This window comes from Myotis lucifugus, unplaced genomic scaffold (assembly GCF_000147115.1).
Source record: "Myotis lucifugus unplaced genomic scaffold, Myoluc2.0 scaffold_1, whole genome shotgun sequence".
Taxonomy (NCBI): domain Eukaryota; kingdom Metazoa; phylum Chordata; class Mammalia; order Chiroptera; family Vespertilionidae; genus Myotis; species Myotis lucifugus.
In genome coordinates this window covers 32170986-32180789 of record NW_005871049.1, presented here as the reverse complement: position 1 = coordinate 32180789, position 9804 = coordinate 32170986, and the positions used below count along the sequence as shown (strand labels likewise).

Here is a 9804-nt window from a genome sequence, read left to right as displayed (position 1 = left end):
AAAGGCATACTATATTGTGTGTCCTTGCACTTGCTTATGGTATCTTGGCCTTGGGCACCCTATTAGGCTCATGCTCAGAGCAGCCTTGGCCATTCTGGTGTATTGACAACTACGCCTCTGTGCTCCCATTGGCCTTGACTATCCAGGGACCCTGGCATGGTTCCCACAGTCATCTCTCAGCATTCTTTTCATTCCAACCTGCAAGCCTGAGCACTATTTAATATACTTTCCTCTGCACACCCAAGCACTGCATGTGTTTTCCATCATGGCTGACTCTATAATCATTTGCATGTGGCTCTTCCCTATTGGTAGAGAGTTATTGAGTTCAGAGATCAGATATCATTCATTTTAGCATTTGCAGAACCTGGCAAGGGGCATGAAATACAATAGATGCTTAATAAATATCTGATGACTATTCAATAAACAAAATAATGGTGCTTTGTTTGAGATACCCAGTGTTTGAATAGATGCTTAAATCTATTTTACTTTTTTTTAACTTTTTTTGAATTTTGTACAATCCTTGCTTTCCAATGCAAGGTTCCCTGGGGAACCTTTTTGTTATACTATTTGGCAAGTGCCTTTGATTGTCAGTCACTTGCCAGGCTAGCTCAAGATCTTCCCCTGAGCTTCCAAATCATTGTATAAGTACAAATCCCTGATGTCAAATGAGGTTGCAGTATGTCATTCCAATACATTTATTACCTGGGGACAGAGAATTGCAGAATGTAGAGGCCAGCACATATGCAGAAATCTTGAAATCCTGACCATGTAGTTTTACAGACTAAAGCATGACTGTTCATCCAATTTCCATTATTTTAAGATTTTGATCAATAAATAATGACACTGAAGACAAAAATGCCTTCCAAACTTCTATAAAGTCATCATATAGCCTCATATTAGGTAAAGCAAAAACATTGTAAGATCTTATATAAATCTCAGGTGCCAATAGGCAGTCAAGAACACATGTGGGGAGCTTTAAAATATATCGATGTCCCTTCTCACTTGCAGGCATCAACCTGTCATCAAAGTCTTCACTGAAGCATCCTTCAAGCAGCATCCCATGTGCAATTGCTCATTACAGGTTCTTGAGTATCTTCACACTGTCTAAACTCAACTCGTTCCCCTTTTAACAACATTCAAGCCTCATCTATATATATAAAGAGCCAGGGTCCGTAAGGACCTAAGGCTTGATCAAACACCTGTGGCGACCCAGCACTGACTGCAGCTGGTGCTGGCGCAGTGACCCAGCACTGACTGCCAAGGAGGCTGCGGATCAGGCCCAGAGAGAGGCCTGCAGAGAGAGAGGCAGGGTCTGATCCGCAGCCTCTGTCGCAGCTGTTGATCAGCCGTTGCCTCTCTCTTTCTCTCCAGCTTCGCCAGCAGCCCCACCTCTGTTTCTCTCCTGGCCTCAGTGGGGACTGCTAATGAGCCCCACCTCTTTGATCAGGCCCAGAGACACTGACTGGCATAGAAACTGACCAATCAGGACCAAATCTGGGTGAGGTGCCAGGAGCCAATGGCTACCTTGGAGGCAGAGCTTTTGACACTGACTGGCATAGAAACCAACCAATCAGAACCTAATCTCAGTGAAGTGCCAGGAGCCAATGACTGCCTAGGAGGCAGAGCTTTTGATGCTGACTGGCATATAAACCAACCAATCAGAACCAAATCTGGGTGAAGTGCCAGGAGCCAATGGCTGCCTAGGAGGTGGAGCTTTTGACACTGACTGGCATCGAATCCGACCAATTAGAACCTAATCTGGGACTGCTTTGGCAGTATAGTGCATATGGCTGGCTATATAGGGATTATGTGTTTTTGTCTGCCAAGAGCATCTTCTCCTGCATAAAAAGGCCCCCCTCCCCCATTTAAGCAAACCTATCCTATATAATCTAGCTATACTAATAAAAAGGGTAATATGTTAATTAGACTGGGTCGACCGGCCATCTTCTGGAAGCCTTTCTTCTGGACAAAGCCATCTTGGTGGGGGCTGAGGCAGAGGCCTCTGGGGGTGATCAGGCCAGCAGGGGAGGGCAGTTGGGGGCAAGATCAGGCCGGCAGGGGAGGGCATTTGGGGGCAAAATCAGTCTGGCAGTGGAGGGCAGTTGGGGGCAATCAGGCCAGCAGGGGAGCAGTTAGGGGGTGATCAGGCTGGCAGGCAGAAGCGGTTAGGGGCAATCAGGCAGGCAGGCAGGTGAGCGGTTGGGAGCCAGCAGTCCCGGATTGTGAGAGGGATGTCTGACTGCTGGTTTAGGCCCAGTCCCTGTGGGGGTCCCCCAAGGGGTCCCAGATTGGAGAGGGTGCAGGCTGGGCTGAGGGACACCACCCCGCCCGACCCCCAGTGTGCGAATTTCGTGCACTGGGCCTCTAGTTTTCTAAATAATTCACTGGACAGTGGTATAAAAGATTCAGCTGATCAAATGGTCTCCAATGAGGTTATTAATTTGCCATTAAAACATGATTGTGCTAAATCTAAATCCAAAATAACCATATCATCTAAGAAAACTCAATCTATTGAGACTCTGAAGTTTTTCAAGTATTTATAGTTGCCTTAAAAAAAATTTGATTCTCACTCAGTGGTTCAAATGGAAACTACAAATATTTTGAAATGATAGTTAGGTTTCACTTTTTAATGATGCCAATTTTCTGCATATTCTGACAATGATATTTCATTCTTTTCAGAAAAGGGAATAAAGCCAAGATTAATACAAATTGAAGAAGATGTGCCAACTAAATTTGTTTCTCTTTGATTCTGAAGGGATCAATTCAGTGAGCATAAATAGAATTTCTGTAGGATGTGTCTTCTTTAATTACTGACAGTTAATAACATAATATAAATAAATAAATAAATAAATAAATAAATAAATAAAACATTCAAATAAAGTTATTCTAGTACAAATGGAATGTCCTTTCTTTGCTGCAGCTTTTGCTGGTATACTGCGTGTTAAATCGATCATCTCTCATTATTCATTTAAACTTGAACTCAGTGAGTTCTCCCATTCCACTGCAAGGAGTGTGAATTAAGATTTAAACAGCAGTCTGTCTCAACATCCATTGCAATGCAGTCCTGCAAGAGATGAAACAAACATAACTTCTTCACACTCTTTTAAGTGAAGGAAATAGTCAAGGCTGTACTCTTGGGAAAAATACATGAAAGATTTTAAAAGTCAAAAAAAATTTTCAGAGGAAAAGGACTAAAATACTGCAAAAAGAATTAGAAAAACATGGGCATCTGTCATTCATGTCTCCTTGCAAAACAAAGAGATCAAAACCCTGATTTTCTTCATTCAGCTTCATCCCATTCACTTGCATATCATCCAGAGAACACACGGAGCAATTAAACCCTGGGCTGCTGCAGCCACAAAGGTTCCCATGGCCTGATGCTGGAAGCATCAGAAAGAAATGGCTTTAGCACAGTGGGAAGATTTTTGTCAGGTATTACTTAGTCTGAAAGCTGCTCTTTTCCTGCCAAAAAGCCAAGCCTATCAATAACGACCTCTTGCTGCCAGTGCCAAGGAGAGGGGACACAAAGCCAAGAGCGGACTTTTAAGAGACAGCAGAGCCCTATCTGGCCACTGGTGGTAAGAATGGCATTTTCACAGGCTGTACTGAAAGGGGATAAACCTTTGGTAACAAATTAGGAACACAGGTAGTTAGAGCTATAAAAATGTGAATGATAAAGCCTTTATAATAATTAACAGCAGGGTACTACATACAAGGATAATAAAAATATTCTCCTGTTGGGATAAAAATCCTAACAGAAAAATGTAGAACACAGAAGAGTAAATATTATCAGATTCTGATGCTAGAAATACACAGCAAAGCCTTGGGCTTAGTGAGGTCCCTGTGCCCCACCAGGCATGGCTGTAGGGAAACTATCCACCTTGACTATTTTTTGTGGGGTAGCCATGAATGAGTGACAATTACTGGCCTTCTCCCATTTTCCAATAAACCCATAACTTCCTGGATACATGCACAACTGGTAGAAGAGATAGAGCATGCACTAGGAATGGCCCCCACCAAATTTCTCACTCTTACTGTTGTTAAAAAAAATAATATCCACATAATGTTTACTGCATGTCTGGTTTAACACAGTGTTTTGTATTTTGTGTTGTTTTTTGGAAGGATACCTTCTTTAAGACAACAAGGAATGGAACTCAGTGTGAACTCATGTTTAAAACAGACATCCAGCTGCAAAGTCGCCATGTCTGTGAATCCCAAGCATCTGTCCTCACCATGGCGGGGAACAATAAAAACCTGCCGCCTACCTTTTTTATCTAAACCACAAAAATATTATATTGCTGCAGTTAGATGGTACTTCAGGTTATGGCTAAATTTTTCTAGATGTGTCTAGCACTGCCTAAAAACAAGCTAAGCATACTCAGAGGAGTTGGGTGACTGTTAGTTAAGTCTTGGTATTTATCTCGCTTTGGTCCTCTCCAAGGAACATAGTCCTATTGTGGGCCACCATAGAGGGAGAATACAAATACTCTTTTATTGGGATAAATGTCCTACTAGGAAAATGTAGAACACAGAGGAGTAAGTAATATCAGCTTCTGATGCTGGAATTTTACAGCAAAGCCCCATATGGATGCTCAGGCTCTTTTGGCTTACATGTGCTGGCCAGATACTCCTAATTAATTAAATGAAAGGGGCCTAGTAAATATTTGTCATATCTGGGATTAGATTAAGATGGGATATATGGTTGATGGTTGAGGTGAGTAAAGAAAGAGTTTCAATCAAATTCCTCTCTAATAGCATTTGAAGATAGGACTAACATTATTTATGGGCCAAACTTTTTACTTTAGGAAACTTGAAGTCCTTACTTTTGATGTATTGTTTTGTTTTGTTTTGTTTTTTAATGTTCTTATTGACTTTAAAGAGAGAGAGGAAAGGAGAGGGAGAGAAATAGAGAGACATATCAATGAGAACCACTGATCAGCTGCCTCCTGCACACCCCCTACTGGGGATCGAGCCTGCAACCCAGGCATGTGCTCTGACCAGGAATCAAACTGGTGACCTCTTGGTGCATGGGATGATACTCAACCAACTGAGCCACATTGGCTGGGGCACTTTGTGATGTTTTTAAGAGTCATGGTTTCACTTAAGGTATACCCAGCTTCGTTTGTAATGTTCCTTGTTATAACAGTAACATTAAATCAATAATTGTCAAAAAAAACATGTGCTATGCTAATGATGTTACTACAGACTACAAAATTCCTAATCAACTTATGCATCCATTTTTTGCTAGCAAAAGAACCTTACTTTTGTCTCCTTTGTTCTTTATCCAATGTTGCAATGTACTAAGTACTGTTCTAAGCACTTTACACATATTATCTCATTTAAATCTCACAACTCCTTAAATAGATTCTATTGTTATCCCTGTGTTATTGGTAGAAAACTGAGGCCTGAAAAAGGTAAGTGATTTGCCAAGATCACCAAGCCTGGCATTAGAAAGCTGGGCTTCCAACCTCGGCAGCCCAGCTCTAAAATTGGTCAACTTGCACGTCCCCTCGATAGTGGCTCTTTAATTGACCATTAAATAAGGAGGAACTCTCAAAACCAGTAGCCTTTGTTACTTCAATTTCTATTGTGAGAAAATCCTGCTTCTCGTCACAGGAAACATAAAACCACAGGAGAAATTTGTTAGCACAAAAGACATCCCAAGATGGCTGAAAGGACACTGTAGAAGCCACCTTACTTTAGCCCAGCCCACTAGAGTCGTGTTGACTGTAATTCCTGAGGCCTGGTGTCTCTCTCCCCAGCCTTTCATAACACCAGGATTTGTGGCCGTGAGTTAGAGCAGTGGTTCTCAGTCTGTGGCATTTATCTCCCCCCGCCCCCCCACTGGGAATATTTGGCAATATCCAGAAACATTTTGATTATCACAATGGGGTGGATCTACTGAATAGAGGCCAGGGATGCTGCTGAACATCCTGCCACACACAGGACAGCTCTCCAAAACAAAGCAGTCACTGTCTAAAATGACCACAAATATCCGTGGCTGTGGCAGCATCTATCTCTGGTGTCATGGCTTCTCTGGGTTGGCTTAGTGTGCAGTACCAATGAAGTGTATCTCACCTACTCCTTTCTCCCCACCTGTCTCATGTGCCTTTTTGTGGCTATGATGAGTGATATGACTGGGGGAGGGGGGGGGTTGTCTAAAGAACTTTAGAAACTCCTCAGGAAAAAGGGAAGGAAGGGAGGGAGGGAGGGAGGGAGGGAGGGAGGGAGGGAGGGAGGGAGGGAGGGAGGAAGGAAGGAAGGAAGGAAGGAAGGAAGGAAGGAAGGAAGGAAGGAAGGAAGGAAGGAAGGAAGGGAGGAAACTTTCACACACAGAGGCTGTCAAATTAATAGAAAAACAAATTCCATTTGCCCCTTGTCAGGAAAAAAAAAAGCATAGAGATTTAGCAGCCATCAAAGATGTATGATTGTCACTTTCAACTAGCAGGTCCTAAGAAAAGAAAAGTTACAGGAAATGCCTTTGACTCGCTGGGATACTAGAGCAGTCATTGACAGGGAAGGTATGAAAACAAACCATACCCATCTACTCAGAGAAGGTTACATAAAGAATGTTGCCTTTGTGGAAATAAGACTATTGGGTAAAAACTCCTTTCTCGAACCGGTTTGGCTCAGTGGATAGAGCGTCGGCCTGCGGACTGAAGGGTCCCAGGTTCGATTCCGGTCAAGGGCATGTACCTTGGTTGCGGGCACATCCCCACTGGGGGGCATGCAGGAGGCAGCTGATTGATCTCTCCTATCGATGTTTCTAACTCTCTATCCCTCTCCCTTCTTCTCTGTAAAAAATCAATAAAATATATTTTTAAAAAAAAACTCCTTTCTGTAGAACACAACATGTAGAAATGTCCTTGGTGGCAAAAAAGATTTTCCTCAGGATTTCCCATTTTTGGTGCTGTTTTCAAGTACAAAAGGAGTCAGAGAAATGGAAGTAAATAAAAAAAAAGGATTTCTGTGAAATGCTATGCAGCAACAAAATGCTCACCCACAATGCGGTGGGTGATCTGCATCGATTTTCTGTACTGAAACTACCTCACGGGCTACTATATCACCAACTCACATTTGGGTACAAAGGCAGGAGTTCTCGGGAGCTAGCATTGCAAATGAAGAAAAACGACACACACAGGAGAAGCCACGTTTATTACCTCCTTAGGTTTATGATCCAACCAATGGTGCTATAAGCACCACCCTCAAAACACGACTCTAAATTCTGCTTTCCTTGTAGTACGCTAATTTCGAAAAGAAGGTAGACATTTCTGGGCTAGTGGATCAAAGGTCAATGTGACACTGAAAAACCATGCTGCCCAGAAATCCTAACCAACATGTCACAAGGCAATTTTTCAGACTTCAGAAGTAGAAAATACAGGAAAATGAGTAAAATAGACCATACTGAAGATCAGGCTTTAAAATATATAGCCTTCCTCACACAAAAATAAGAAAAAACATAGTCTTCTACAAAGAGGGATTCTATTACTAAAATTAGCATAAGTAAAATGTTCAGGAATGTTCTCTTTAAAAGGCAAATACTTTCAGAGCTTGCAGAATACTTCTGGAAAGGCAAAAATGTTCAGAATGAGAAAGAAACATCTTTGTGATGGCTAATTTTATGTGTCAACTTGGGGAGGCCATGGAACCCAGATGTTTTATTAGATACTAGTCTGGATGTTGCTGTCTAGGTACTTTTTAGATGAGATTAACATTTAAATCTGTAGACTCTTGAGTAAAGCAGATTACCCTTCATAATGTGGGTGAGCCTCATCCAATCAACTGAAGGCCTTACGAGAAAAAAGACGGACTCCCCTCAAGGGAGGGGAAACTCTGCCTGCACTTTGTCTTTGGACTTGAGCTGAAACATCAGCTTTACCTGGGTCTCCAGGTCTGCCCACCTACCCTGCTGATTTGGGACCTGGCAGCCTCCATAATCACATGAGACTCTTCCTTAAAATAAATCAATCTCTCAAACTCTCTCTCTCTCCACACACACACCTTATGATTCTATTTCTCTTGAGAACCCTGATTAATACAATAATGACCGCACTTTGACACCATTAAAAGAAAAACAAAGAATACAATGCCATATAAATTAAGAAATTCAAAGCATTTGTGGATTATCTATATGGTTCTTTTTCAAGTTTGTTAGATCTTTTTTTTACAATTCTCTGTTCCCTAAAGATGTTTCCAATCTTGTCTGTTACTTAAACATGGTTGCTGAAAATTCCTTTTTTTCTTTAATCACTCAATTTCTAATCATCTAATTAATTTAAAGAATTTGTTTCTCACCCTAACTGGTTTGGCTCAGTGGATGGAGCATCGGCCTGTGGAATGAGGGGTCCTGGGTTCGATTCCGGTCAAGGGCATGTACCTTGGTTGCGGGCACATCCCCAGTGGGAGGTGTGCAGGAGGCAGCTGATCGGTGTTTCTCTCTCATCGATTTTTCTAACTCTCTATCCCTCTCCCTTCCTCTCTGTAAAAAAAAACAATAAAATATATATATATTTTTAAAAAGAATTTGTTTCTTCTGTTTTTTTCTGCAGGTTCCCACATGCGGTGTGCTTTGTTACTTGTGTGGTTAGTTCTTGTTTACAGTGAGCTACTCATTTTCCGTGGAAAATTATTTGTGGGAATTCCTTGAAACTAGGAGGACTTCAGAGATAATTTCTATAGCTTCTGGAGCAGCCCAGCTTTGGGCCCGCTAATGAAGAGCTGACCCATGAATGCCCAGAGCTTCAGGCCATGGTGGAGCAGAATGGGCTTATGAAGGCCAACCGTGTCTTCTTCCTGCTGTTCCTGCTGCGCTCCTTGCTGCTGGATGTTGCTGCATGGGACAAGCTTTGGGTTTGGGGGACATCCTTCATGCCCTTCTTCCTCTGTGCAGTGCTGCTCAGCGCAGTTCAGGCCCAGGTCAAGGCTGCCTGCAGCATGATGTCAGTCTTCAGTGCCTCTATGGGGAACCTCCTGCTACTTCATTTTGTGATTGATCACCTGAAAGGGGCCCTTGTCAGTTAAACCACATGAACTCCCCACACCTTGCCAAGCCCCACTGCTTCCACAAAGACCCAGACACCAACATGCACCCCTTCTCCTTTGCCTTGAGGAAGATCCTCTCTATGGAGCTTGGGAAATAGAAAAAAAAGTACATGCCATACAACCAACCATACAAATATTTCTTCCTGATTTGACCCCCTGCCCTGCTGCCTCTCTACCTCCATTGGTATATTTTCTATTTTTAATCTGGCAGAAGAAGTAGGTGAACTTGGCCTGGATGGTCACATTCTACACCAGCATCTTCTTCGCTTATGTGCCGTCGTTGGGACTGAAAGGCTGCCTGGGCCTTTTCTTCATGGTCAAGTTCTTGAAAAGGAACGGGGTTTTGTGGGTGACACAGCTGAACCACGTCCCATGCACACTGATAACAATGGGAACACTTCACCTGTGAACTGGCCTCAAAATAATGATCACAATGGGGTTCTGTGAAACGTGAGTGAAAAAGCTAAAATTGGGCTTTTAATATGTACTATTAACTAAAGTGCTTTAATTATGCTTTAATGTATCTTTTGTGTGATATTACTTGGCCTTTAATATTCTTTTCCCTTTTGCTTTTGGCCTCCTGTTTTTTGAAATAAGAAATGTAATAAAAATAAATAGCAGTAGATTAAAAGATAATTACAAAATAATTGAGTATTTCTAATATAAAAGTCCATAGTAACCTTGCTGCTGTTAGAAAGCTGAGTATTTCCTTTATATTATACAAGTAGAAGCCAGAAATTATGGCTTAATGTAAATTGTAAG

General features: G+C 42.1%; 1 pseudogene; it reads left to right on the top strand.

Annotated features, from left to right (window-relative positions):
* Positions 1–3584: 3584 nt before the first annotated feature.
* Positions 3585–9451, top strand: LOC111825786 (annotated as a pseudogene).
* The last annotated feature ends 353 nt before the right edge of the window (positions 9452–9804 follow it).